Source organism: Prionailurus viverrinus, chromosome A1 (genome assembly GCF_022837055.1).
Source record: "Prionailurus viverrinus isolate Anna chromosome A1, UM_Priviv_1.0, whole genome shotgun sequence".
Lineage (NCBI taxonomy): Eukaryota > Metazoa > Chordata > Mammalia > Carnivora > Felidae > Prionailurus > Prionailurus viverrinus.
Window position 1 is genome coordinate 95,494,177 of NC_062561.1, and position 13,870 is coordinate 95,508,046.

Genomic DNA, 13,870 nt, shown 5'->3' on the forward strand with positions numbered 1-13,870 from the left:
TTGACCTTGTGGACGAGGGTGAGGCAGGGACTGCTGGGCACGATGGCAATTAGGTTGGTGCCGTGCCGGAGCTGTACAGGGCTCTCTGAGCTTCCTTCTTTTTAAATTAAAGGAAAAAAAGATGCTTGTTGTGGAAAACAGTTATAAAACAAACATAAAGCATATGCAGAAGAAGGCAATAGACGTTACATATAATCCTACTACTTAGAAATAAGGAGTATTAATATCTAGGCATATAGACATCTATGTATATATGCATATGTGTGTGCAGGTATCCCTATATATACATATAGATGGAAAGAAAAACAAATACGGATGAATATCTATGCATGTGTGTGTATATTTGTGTGTGTGTGTGTGTGTGTGCATATTTAGGTTGGATAGTTTTGTTTGTTTTTACTTTTATGCACAAATGGCATACACACCACACAGGGTCACGTGATCTGCTTGATGCCTTCTAGAAGATTTGCTAATATATCGCAACCAACCCTCAAAATCAATAAACACATTTCTTATACATTGTCCCTGACTCTCCCACTTAAGAAGTTATTTTAGTTTTTGACCACGATAAGCTCGAGGTACTGAAAATCCTTGCACAGGATTTTGTTCAAATTCTGAATTCTTTCTTCAGGCTACGTGTTAAAAGGCAGACTTCCTTGCTGAATTGAAGGTTTGCACATCGTGCCAAATATAAGCAGCTGTTCTTACCAGCTGTGCGTGTCCTTCTTTTGCATCATGCTTAATATTGTCCTTTGCCCACTTTTTCAAAAAAGATATTGGTTATTTTCCTATCGATTGATAAGATTCCTTTCTTCTTAATAGACATTAGTTGCCCACCCTAGTGCTTAGCATTGGCTACCCTGTCTTTTTTTGTTGTTACTGTTAATTTTTTAAGTTTATTTATTTTGAGAGCGAGAGAGAGAGAGTGCAAGCAAGGGAGGGGCAGAGAGAGAGAATCACAAGCAGGCTCCAACCTATCAGCGCAGAGCCTGACACGGGGCTCCATCTCACAAACAGGGGGATCATGACCTGAGCCAAAATCAAGAGTCGGACTCTCAACTGCTCAACCAACTAAGTCAAGCACCCCAGCATTGGCTGCCCTTTCTGACACCTGTGTATTCTGCTAAGTACCACTAACAAATCGATTTTGTTCAACTCCATTCAAACACACGCTGAACTAAAAAGCCAGATATTTCCCCATCACTTTATCCAAAGTGTTATCCGTGTTGTTTACAGCGTTCTGCTGCCCCACTGCCACCCAATCAGAATTTCATCTCTTCCATCAACTAAAGCAAGGTCATTCCTGCCCCTAAAACTCCAGGGAAATTGTTCCTGTTTCTCAAGTTGTAGCTCAGACATCACCAACTCCAGGAAGCTTCCCTGATTTCTCTTTCATTGTAATCCCTTGACCCTTTCTTTGAACTCTTGAAGAACTTGCTGTCTCTACACATTTAGCAGTTTAACTTGATATTCTTTTGTATTATTAGTATATATGTGTGTATAGATACATGTATGCCTATACATATTCCATTGATCAATGAAGGACCCAGTATTTCTAATTCTCCTTCTAAATATTCTTTAAAGACTGGGGCAGAGATGACGAGTTGTTAATGATTGGCTGATTGATTAAGAAAGAAAGACGATGAGCAATATTTCTGTGCTTAAAAGCAACACTAGAATGCATAAAAATATTGAAGGTCACCAGTAATGATGGACTTTCCCCTCTGTGTAAGTGGGGATACGTGGTACCCTGGTAAACCAGAGAGTGATACATTCAGAGAGGAGGTTGAATACGCTGTTCTACTTACTATCCAGTTTAGCTCCATATTGTGTGTTTCCCAAGGAATCATATGAAACTGGGTAACTCTGTGTTTGTCTGTAATACTTGGGATGTGCTATAGGTGTGGTCTCTTGCCAGACAGTTTGCCATTTCACCAGGTAGGAGCCTTCATGGGGCTCCCAGGGGAATAAATAATCCAGTAGCAAAATAACCCTTTCTCTTGCTGATATGGACACCCTCTGGAGTGCAAAACTGTGGTGGCTTATTATGATAATGAAGCCTTTGACTTTTGGCTCTCACTTCCTGAGAAGGGGTGAGGGGAGGAAGGAAAGAAGAGGAAAAGGTGAAAGAAGGTCCCTACCCTGGAATAAAAGAGGAATCCCTACGGGCACCTGGGTGGCTCAGTCGGTTGAGCATCCCACTTTGGCTCAGGTCATGATCTTGTGGTTTGTGGGTTCAAGCCCTGCTCTGGGCTCTGTGCTGACAGCTTGGAACCTGGAGCCTGCTTTGGATTCTGTGTCCCCCTCTCCCTCTCCCTCTGCCCCTCCCCTGCTCGTGCTCTGTCTCTCTGTCTCAAAAATAAACATTAAAAAAAATTTTTTTTGAAAAGTGGAATCTCTACAGAGTTTGGAGGACTGGAGGTGGCCTCAAGTAGGGACTTTAGAAGGAGGTTCCCACCCCTGAGGTCCAAATCCTAAGTCTGATTCTGCAGATGGGGGCTCTGAGCAGTCTTTTTTTTAAATGTTTTATTTATCTTTGAGGGAGACAGCATGATGGGAGAGGGGCAGAGAGAGAAGGTGGGGGGTAGGACAGAGGATCTGAAGGAGGCTTTGCACTGAGAGCAGAGAGCTCCGTGCAGGTTTCCATCCCACCACCCTTGAGATCATGACCTGAGCCAAAGTCAGACGTTCAGCTGACTGAGCCGCCTGGGTGCCCCGGGCGCTGACCAATCTTAACCTTTTCAATCTTCAGCTTCAGTCCATACAATGGGGAAGAGTCGATGTCTCTGGTATTTCACAGACACAAGGCAGAACAGGACTGAGGCTTTGCAATGATGTCAATAACTATTACTTCGGTACAGTAATTCTTTGGCGAAACTCTTAACAGTTCGTTGTTTTCAGAGGGGCTCCAAATGCCCAAAGGCTATCATTCTTCCCCTGTGGCCACATGAGGCAACGGTGGGCGCCATCCCACCAACTCGTGTTTCAGATTCCACAGCGGACAAGGATGGATGCCTTGTTCCAGACTAGAAACGGTGCCCGCGGAGGGGCCAGAATTATCTGCTCAGATTGGCAGATTGCACTTTCCAGAAAGAGGAAACCTCTTCTTCTAGAGCAGGCTGCTCTGGATGGCAGTAAGGCGGTGCCCTGCCAGGCTCCGGGGCATCGCCCGGTGGGCTTGGAGGGAGCAGGGCAGCCCAGGGCTGGCCGTGTGGTGCCCTTGCAGGAGCGCTTACCTACCCACGGGAGAGACGGAGCGGCGTAGGTGCCTGGCGGAGCCTGCCCCACCAAAAACTACTGTCTGAACATTTCAACCCACCGTTGTAAACGGGACATTTCATATACAGATGCAGATGTCCTGCCTCTCTTGAAAGATCAGCCTATCTGACGGTGGTGGCTTCGGACTCCCGTTGTCTGATAGCAACAAGAGAGTTTGCTCTCCTGTTTGCTTCTGCCTCTGCTTGGCCTCTCTGGCACTACCCATGCCCGTCAGATTGCCAGGCTGATCAAGGTCAGGAGGGCCTCTGCTGCCCCACTCCCCACACCCCCCTGGAGATGGGGCTGGGAGCAAGGTGCACTGTTAAAAGGAGAAGGGCAACTGGTGGAAGATGTTGTTTCCTACACTTCCGCTTTGCTCCGCAGAAGCAGCAGACAAACAACCCACCGGCCACAGTGAGGATGCGCTGAACTGCCCAGGAGGGAGGATGCTGTGCTAGGAGGGAGAAGACTGGCTTTCCTGAGCTCTGTGCTAAGGGCATGGGCCTGAGCCTTTTCTTAGGAGCCAGGCTCTTCCAGGTTTGCATTCCCAAGTGGAGGGGCCACACAGCCGGGATGCTGCGGGGTCTCTGGGCTTTCACAGGAGCCCAGCATCCAGTGCCCCCCTCCCCTCGCCCCACTGGTTTTGCCGGACCTCAGGACTTCTGCAGAGAGGAGAGGCGCTCCCTGGCCAGGTGACTTTCACATTTGTTGCCTGCAACGCCGCCCCTGGCTTCCGAAACTGTTTGTGTGGTTGCTGTTGCTTGTGTTCTTGCACTGGAAATATGTAGCATCTAGGCACTTCCTTGGGATGTTTTCAGCCAGCTCTTTACCATCCTGGATTCCGCCTGTTGCCTTGTTTCTTCTGGCTAGCGGGGGCTGCTGCCCGGCCCCTTCTGTTAGTTCTTGTTTACCTCTAGGTGGTATTCTTCCTTTCAAGACAGGATTCTGTAGCTCGCTCAGCTCAGGGTGAGCTGTTAACATTCTTTTCCTGGGGCTAGTCAGCTTGCAGATCCAGAGAGGCTTTGGAGTCTCTCTGCAGATTGCACTCTGCCTGCACCAGGTCCCCTGCGGGCATCCAGTGGTAACTGAGTATCAGTTTCCATGGTTCTAGAAACCTGCTCTCTTGGGGGCGCCTGGGTGGCTCAGTTGGTGAAGCGTCGGACTTCGAATCAGGTCATGATCTTGCAGTTCGTGGGTTCGAGCCCGACTGGGCTGGCGGCTCAGGACCTAGAGCCTGCTTCAGGTTCTGTGTCACTCCTTCCCTGTTTATGTGGTCGCTCTCTCTCTCTCAAAAATAAATAAATAAACTTTAAAAAGAAAGAAAGAAACTTGCTTTATTGAGGGAGAAGCAGGGCTGGGAAGGATGAGGCTGAGGCCAAGTTTCTGCAAATCTGAGTACTAATTCCAGAGCCACACCTTGGACCCTGTCTGCCACTCATGCTCTAGGCAGACGAAACCACTCATGGAAGTCTGGGAACAAAGGGCCCGGGTTTTCAGAGAGGAAGAACAGAGGAGTCTTATCTTCCTGCAGCAACAGTCCTTAGGGGATCATGGATGTCTCAAGACACAAGGAAGCTCCGGGCCCTGTAGCATCCCAATAGAGGCTGGTTGGGAACCAATAGGGACTCTTCCTGCCATGTGCAGTATAGACTAGATGCACACAAGTTCAAGTTAACAGACCCACTGACATTCAGCCAAAGGCCTGTTGGGAGTCTGGAGCCCAGGAAAAATTTCGGATTGGAACTTTCATTGGAAGGCAGCCCAAAGCCCTGAAGAACTATTATCCACCTACGAGACAAGAGGAAGGCAGAGGCCATTTTCAGGATAAGGTAGAGACAACACCTCCCTCCCTTCCATCAATATTTCTTTTCTTTTCTTTTTAAATTTTTAATGTTAATTTTTGAGAGAGACAGAGCATGGGTAGGTGGGGGGGCAGAGAGAGAGGGAGACACAGAATCCGAAGCAGGCTCCAGGCTCTGAGCTGCCAGCATACAGTCCGAGACGAGGCTCGAACTCATGAACTGTGAGATCATGACCTGAGCCAAAGTCGGAGGCTTCACTGACTGAGCCACCCAGGCTCCACCCTCCATCAATGGGTGATGGCCACCCTCCATCAATATTTCCTTACACTGGAAATTCAAACCAAAAGTTTGTCATTTGCTAGGTACGTGGCACCTTCTCTGCTGGCCCTAGACTCTTGTCCTGGGCCGTGGCTTTGTGCACAGCTCCTGCCAGAGAGGATTCAGCAAAGCTGAGAGGGCAGGCTCTGATCCACCAAGACTTATGAATTCAAAAAGAAATCTGGCAGCACTCGCTCTGAGTTTGGCCTGGGGGTCCTCCTGTGCCCTGGAAGCTGGGGTCTTTGAACGGATTTATCCTGCAGACCGTGGGGAGACATGGGCCCCCTCTGCCAGCAGAGAACGGAAGGCTTCCTGGCGTCCATCTGGATACATTTCTTTTGCTGTGGCAGGACAATGTCGTGGCCCCAGAGCAAATCCCTCAGCATTACTGGTGGTGGCTTTGGCTCTGAGCTCTCTATCAGGGCAAGCGCCTGGCCGTGGGTGCGGGGCCCTGGCCGGTGAGGGCAGACACAGTGCAGGCAGCCGGTGGCAGCTGCATTCAGGGAAGGGCCTCTGCAGGCCTAGCCCTGGCCTCTGGACTTACGTGCTATGCTTGATGGCCAAGGGGAAGGACAGCTAAGTCCAGTCCCACGTACTTAGGACCTGAAGATGGCCTCAGGCAAAAGTGGAGAGCCTGAGAAGTTTCCCCTCTACCCTTCCAGCTGCTGACTGACCACACCCTTTAAAGGCACAGCCTTCCCATTATGGCCCAGCTGTGCCAATTCTGCAGTTTTTAGGAAGAGCTCTTTTGTTTTTAATTTTTTAATGTTTATTTACTTTTGAGAGAGAGAGACAGAGACAGAGTGTGAGTAGGGGAGGGGCAGAGGGAGAGGGAGACACAGAATCGGAAGCAGGCTCTATGATCTGAGCTGTCAGCACAGAACCCAATGCGGGGCTCAAACCCATGAACCAAGAGATCATTACCTGAGCTGAAGTTGGACCCTCAACTGACTGAGCCACCCAGGCGCCCCAGGAAGAGCTCTTATTTTGCAGGGCTTTGTTTTTTTTCTAACCCCTATGGGGGTTGTTAATATAGTCCTTACCTCAGTGTTGAAAACGTGCTTTTGGGCACCTGGGTGTCTCAGTCAGTTAAGCGTCCAACTTCACCTCAGGTCGTGATCTCGCAGTTCATGGGTTTGAACCCTGAATCGGGCTCTGGCGTCGGGCTCTGTACTGACAGCTCAGTGCCTAGAACCTGCTTCGTGTTCTCTCTCTCTGCCCTCCCCCATTCTCTCTCTCTCTCTCAACAATAAATGAAACATTTTTAAAAAAGAAAACATGCTTTCACATTTGAGGTGCAAAACGGTCCTGAGATGTGAGTAGACTTCGTATTGGTATGTGCATACTCCTCCCATCCTCACACCCTCCTTTACAGACAGGGGTCCCAAGATTCTGAGAAAGGGGGGAATTGGCCCCTTTACCTATGAGGTAAAGGCTGTGACTTCTGGGGAGCCCTGTGTTGGGAATCAGAAGGACCTGGATTCAAATCAAAGCCCCGCCGCTGGCTTGCGAGTTCGCATCTTTTAGTTTTTTTAGACCATTCTGAGCCTGAGCTTCCTTATAAAAGGTATAAAAAGGGAATTATATAATGTATGGGGTTGATAGGAACAAGAAATGAGAGCACAAGGGAGGTGTTCAGTCATCGTGGAAATACTGGCTGTAGTCTGTCGAAAGCCCAGGCGCCATGTTTGGTTTTTATTTGCTCACATATCACTCACGTAGAGCCACCTCTTCACGGCCATATTCTGTTAGTGATGACCCCAAGTGAGACTGAGGTGCTATTGCCAGGACATTTCCCAGCATCCTCACACGGAAACGACCGGGTTTCATTATTTTGTCCCTACATTATCTTAAATAGTGCGAACCCAAGGGGCCCTTTCCATCCTCATTCCCTGGGCAAAGCACTTGGAGCACATTTCCAGGATCTCCTTGGTGACTCTCAGGTATTGGTTGGTGGATCATTGTACTACCAAGGCAGACAGAGCAGAGCTGAGGATTTCACATTTCCAAAATACACATCATTTCTTTTCACACAGAACTTTCCATTATAGGCCCTTACAAACCCATTCTGTGGGTTTCCAGCTGTCAGTTCTTCCTCTCACACACCCACTGGCACTAGCTAATGTTGGCTACTTGACCGCACAAACGTGCTCACGTCTAAACACAATCCATAGTGTCCACTAGAGGACGCTCTTTCCTCCTGCCTTCCATGGCCTTCCTCACCCACAGACCGCCTTCCCGGAAAGAATGCCCGACACCAAGACATGTCTCCTCCCGCAGCTGGAAGGCAACATCTCTCTGTCCCTCAGAAACTCCTAGCACTTGTCTGTGTCTCTCACATACCGACTTATCCCCTTTCTACTTTGAAAAATATTCATTTAATCTAATCTTCCTGGTTTACCACCTCTTTTCATAGAGAGACTTGAAGACAAATTCCTTTGATTCATCTTTGTAGACCCATGATACCAAACATTGTGCCTTTCATATATTTTCAGGTGAATTAGCAAATTACATAGACACATTAAAACCTTTAAGTACGGAAGAAAATGGTGGAACTAGCTTGAATTATTGAAAAGTGAGAATATATTTGATGCTATGTAGTCCTATTATTTTCAAATATATACCTTCAACTAGGCTAATCCAGTCTTTCTTCATCCATATCATTAGGGAACCTATGTCAATGAATAATTAAGTTATGACTGATATTGTATCAATTATTTACACGTACTTGATGTTTCTGAAATACTTCTCAAGTCTTTGGAAAGAGTTTTTTCTCCTCCTTAGTATTTTACCCATTTCTACCTTGACATCTAGTTTATTAATTTATTGTTCATAGCTCATGCATAAATATATTTTAGCCCAACCTCTGTCTGAAGGACCAAAATACAGTCTGGGAGAATCACCAGTCCTGGGAGATGCGCCATGAAAACAATCTATGTTGTCATCCAATAATTTTAGGAAATACTGCCATCCCATTTCTAACTTTTTTTTATGTTTGTTTGTTTATTTATTTATTTATTTATTTATTTATTTTGAGAGAGAGCGTGAGCAGGGGAGCAGCAGAGAGAGAGGGTGGGAGAGAGAATCCCAAGTAGGCTCTGCTGTCAGCACAGAGACCAACATGGGACTCAATCCCATGAACCGTGAGGTCATGACCTGAGTCAAAGTCAGACACGTAACTGACTGAGCCACCCAGGCGCCCCATCCAGTAACCATTTCTTGGAGCCTCCAGTGGGTATCCAGAACCCAGACAAGTTGCTAGGAATACACAGGAGACTAGGAGACTGTCTCTACCCTGCCCTGAAGACATTATCTGAAAACAAATCCTGACAAGGCAGAGTGAGGACGGCAGTGGTCGTTTGCAAGCAGCTCATGGAAATAACCCCTCTGTCTTCGGCATCCACCACTAAGAGGGAGCAGGGTCACTTCCGAAGTCCCCAGTCTGTGCCACCTCCCCCATGGTGGGGCACAGACAGAGGGTCTCCTCCGAAGCTCAGCCTCCCCCTGCCTAGCTCCTGCCACAGGCAAATCTGAGAGGGTTTCACACCCTCCCTCCCCACCATTTCCACTGGATGATTTTAGGTTCAATCACATGTGCCGTTGCCAATAGTCAACTGGTTGGTGCCTGAAAGTGGCAATTTCAGATGGTTCAACTCCACACTTCTTTCTCCCTTGGTGCCTCTGTAAGCTTCCTTTGGAGTAAGGGCCAAAGAGGTGTTTGCACAGGAGGAAGCAAAAGGACTGCCGCACGTGGGGGCCCTGTCACTCCACCTGTCTCAATCCCTATTTCCCCCAGCTCTGATCTCCATCTGTGGTTACCTCTTTTTTTTTTTTTTAGTTTTTTTTTTTAACATTTATTTATTTTTGAGAGACAGAGCATGAGCAGGGGAGGGGCAGAAAGAGAGGGAGACACAGATCCAAAGCAGTCTCCAGGCTCTGAGCTGTCAGCACACAGCCTGACATGGGGCTCCAACTCATGGACTATGAGATCCCGACCTGAGCCGAAGTCAGAGGCTTAACCCACTGAGCCTCCCAGGCGCTCTATAGTTACCTCTTGAGACTCAAGCTCATCGGCTCATGGCTACAACTGGCTACTTCCTAGACAGACCCCAGGGCACACTCCACCCTCTCCTCTGAGATACAACCCTACGTATGTCTCAGCTGGAGAGGCCTTGCAGAAGAGCTTGCGTGAGGGCTGTGCCCCACCTGTGATGGCCCCTCACCCCTCACCCCCGGGTGCGAATGGACTTATATGCCCACTTCCACTTCGGGTCACACAGCTGCGATCCCTGCCCCTCTTCACCCTCAAGGGTACCATCTTCCTCTTCGTACAACTCCCCCAGAGCAATGACTGTCAGGCTGAGGGCAGATCTCTTTGCAAAGACAGAAAACTGAGGCACTGAGAAGTGAAACAGCCATCTGGCCGAGTGGTCAAGGCCCTTGCTCAAAACCAAGGCTCAAAAAAATATCAATCTGACTTAAAAAAAAAATAAATACAGGGGTGTCTAGGTGGCCCAGTCAGTTAAGCGTCTGAGTTCGGCTCAGGTCATGATCTCTCTGTCTGTGGTTCAAGCTCCTCATCGGGCTCTGTGCTGACAGCTTGGTGCCTGGAACCTGCCTCGGATTCTGTGTCTCCCTCTCTCTCTGCCCCACCCCTGCTCTCTCTCTCTCTCTCAAAAATATTTTTAAAAATATATATTTTTAACAAAAACAGAGAATTAGTTAAAAACCAATTCTCTCGGTGGGTATGGCCTGGTGATCATGTTACCGTGTGTCTGATGCATGCAATGCCATGTGTGGGGTCCCAGGGGACAAAGGGAGTCTGGACAAGGGGAGTTGACCCAGGGGAGGGGTCGAGTTCCATAACCAAGGGGAGAAATCATGTTGGATGCATCAGGATACATTTTTGGCTTCGGTGACCCAAGGAATAAAACATTCTCATGTATGTTGTGGTCACATTTTATGCAACGGGTGCTTTTTTGAAGACCTTGCATAATTCAAGACAAACTTTCCCATGGCAATAAATGTAGAGTCAGGGGGATGTGTTCCAGGAGAGCATAAATCTGTAATTATTACGTTGTCTCTTGGTTTGAAAGCTCTGTCCACCCCGCTCCCTGTAGCATTATCTTTAATATTTTGCAGAGCCTTTTCCTATATTAATAGCGTGTCAGAGTGTGTGAACGGGTTTCACTGTGGCATTTTACCACATCTAACTTCCCTTGCACAGATTTCGATTTAGGGGAACTTTTTATCAGCCTTAGCACGAACATCCCCATTCAGGGATCTTTTAGGTGACAGTAAATGACATCAGTGAAGATAAATATTGGCAAAATCATCACCAGGATGCTAGCAAAGTCTTTGATATATGTAAATAATAAGAAGATTCACGGATTACAGATGCTGAGAAAAGATGGCAGGCATTTCTGTGGCCTGGCGTGTGGGAAAAGTAGAAATGGTTCCCAGGACCTCCCCTGGTCTTGAAATTATGCAATTCGTAAAAATTTTTTTTTTTAACATTTATTCATTTTTGAAAGACAGAGAGGCAGAGTGTGGGTGGGGAAGGAGCAGAGAGTGAGATACACAGAATACGAAGGCGGCTCCGGGCTCTGAGCTGTCAGCACGGAGCCCAACGCAAGGGCTCAAACCCATGAACCGTGAGATCATGACCTGAGCCGAAGTTGGACGCTTAACCAAATGAGCCATCCAGGCACCTGAAATTATGAAATGCCTGATGGCTTTTTAAAAAAAATTTTGGAGTATTCACGTTAATTCTAATTTTGTGTATCGCATGAGACTGTTAAGTGAGTACTATTTTATATCACATGGTTCAGATTGGCTTTGTGTGCATCGTGGTGACGAAATGGGATCCCATGTGCCTGATGACCTAGAGCTGGAGATCTTGGGCAGAGACTGGAGGGAGGGGAGGTGGGGGTGGGGTGGCCTGCAGGGTAGTCTGGACCCAGGAGACAGCAGGCAGCAGTAAGTGGGTGAGTGCGCCTCCCTGCCTGGTGGTCTCCTCTACCTTCACGGAAATGAAAACTCACTACTTGCCTCTTCTACACCCACAGGCAAATGCCCCAGGGGGATACTCAGGTATGTGAATTCCCTGACTGGTTCTACAGCAGTGGTTTCCTTTCTTTTCTTTTCTTTCTTTCTCTTTCTTCTTTTGTCTTTCTTTCTTTCTTTCTTTCTTTTTTTCTCTTTCTTTCTTTCTTTCTCTTTCCTTTCGTCTTTTGTTTTTCTTTCTTTCTTTCTCTTTCTTCTTTTGTCTTTCTTTCTCTTTCTTTTGTCTTTCTTTCTTCTTTTGTCTTTCTTTCTTTCTCTTTCCTTTCTTCTTTTGTTTTTCTTTCTTTCTTTCTCTTTCTTCTTTTGTCTTTCTTTCTTTCTTCTTTTTTCTTTCTTTCTTTCTCTTTCCTTTCTTCTTTTGTCTTTCTTTCTCTTTCCTTTCTTCTTTTGTTTTTCTTTCTTTCTTTCTCTTTTTTCTTTTGTCTTTCTTTCTTTCTTTCTTTCTTTCTTTCTTTCTAGTTTATTTACTTATTTTGGAGAGAGACACAGAGAGAGAGGGAGCAGGGTAGGGGCAGAGAGAGAGGGAGAAAGAGAATCCCAAGCAGGGTCCCACGCTGTCAGCACAGAGCCCAATGAGGGGCTCAAACTCACGGGTTGTGAGACCGTGACCTGAGCCCAAACCGCTTAACCAACTGAGCCACCCAGACACCCTAGAGCAGTGGTTTCCAAAGTGTGGTCCCTCATCAACCACATCCATGCCACCTGGGGTCTCGTTGCAGTGTGGATTCGGATCCAATCTATGGCACCAGGGAGGGGCCCAAGTTTCTGCATTCTATAGTAAGCTCCCATGGGATGCCAATGCTGGTGGTCCGAGGTCCACATTTTTAGTAGTAAGATTGTAGGGTGTCTTTACAGGCCCTTTGCTTCCATATCTCTTCACCCACTTTTACAGGTGCATAACACCCCCCACCCTTCTTATACAACCCGAGGAATGGTTAAACAGCCCAAGTGACAGTATCAGTGATGAATTCTTCCTTCCGTAGGATACAATGAACGGGGAGTTATGAAAAAACTCTCCCTTCTGGTGTTGGAGAGAGGATGAGGGTCCTAACTCTGACCTGGGGAGCCTGGGGAAGCCAGAAGCACTTTGAGGACTCGATCGGTCTACATAAGGCCTCGTGAGCATCAGCCACTGCCCGTGAGGGTGTCTCAGGTTTCGTGCTGCTGTTGTTATTTAATACGCCTGATCTCATAGAAAGGAGCTTTGTTTGGTGGGGGTGGGGAGCTAATGGAGGCATCAAGGTATATGATACAGCCCTTCCCCTCCAGGAATGTAATACAGCTTTTAACTGTTTCCAGAACAAGGCCTCAGCAGCCCAACGCTGGGCAGAAACCACTGCGATTCGTTTTCAAGTTTCTCAGTACTTGTTCATCCTGGATAGAGAAGTTGAAAATCATAGAGGGGGACATGCTGTACTTCTCCAGAAGCTACAGGTCCACGACGTGTCAGAATACATTCGGCCTCTTGGGGAAATGACAGGACAAGTAATTTTCAACGTGCAATTCATCTCGGCGTGCCCACATGCAAAGACCGGCGGGCAATATGAAATCGCTGTGCGTGGGATTACTGAGATTTCTTTCTCTTCTTTAAACATTCCTTTTACTGTGGTTTGAATGATGTGTGTACAATAAGACATTCATTTTAGGAGGCCTGAGAGACTCTGAACCATTTCTATTGTGCATTGTATTGGTAAGGATAGAATAGGGTCATTATTCCCGTACAGTCAGGAGAGCGGGAAGTGATTAAACCTTTTGATAAGAAGATAAATGATAGGAAATCCATCTGAAAGCCCGCACTGCCCCAAGTCTGAGTTTCCACACTGAGCTCGCACAAAGACGTCCTTCTGTGCAGGGCGCCCTGGGCGGCCTCATCCCTGCCAGCTGTGGTCCCACATGGGCTGTGACCCTCTTTAAAGACCCACACCTGGGGCAGCAGGGTGGCCTGAAAGCGGAGGACCCCAGGCGTGGCCAGGCCCTGGGTTCTGTGCTCCTATAATACCTTTGTTCTGTGTCAGATGGATGGACACACGGATGGACGGGCAGATAGCAGTTTCTCAAGCTTTAAAGTGACCGTGATAGAGCGCTTGGCTCTACCCCAGACATCAGGTGATAGACCAAAAAATAGCGTAAGTCACTTACCACCCTAAGGTATAAGCGCCCCTTGAAGGCAAGGTCCAGGAAGCCCGCCGTTCTCAGGAATTTTGCACGCACACAGTGACTCATTTGAACATACCTTGACCACCTACAATCTGACTGCGCCAGACGCCGTACCTCACGTTCTGTGCCTCAGGGCATGTGGCCCTCCAGCTCCCAACTACCTGTCGCTGCGTCCCAGGTCGTGGCAGAAGAAGGTCTGCTCTTCCAATCCTGAGTTTAGCAGCCACGAAGCAGGGGGTCGAGAGGAGATTATAGAAATGCTGATCTGC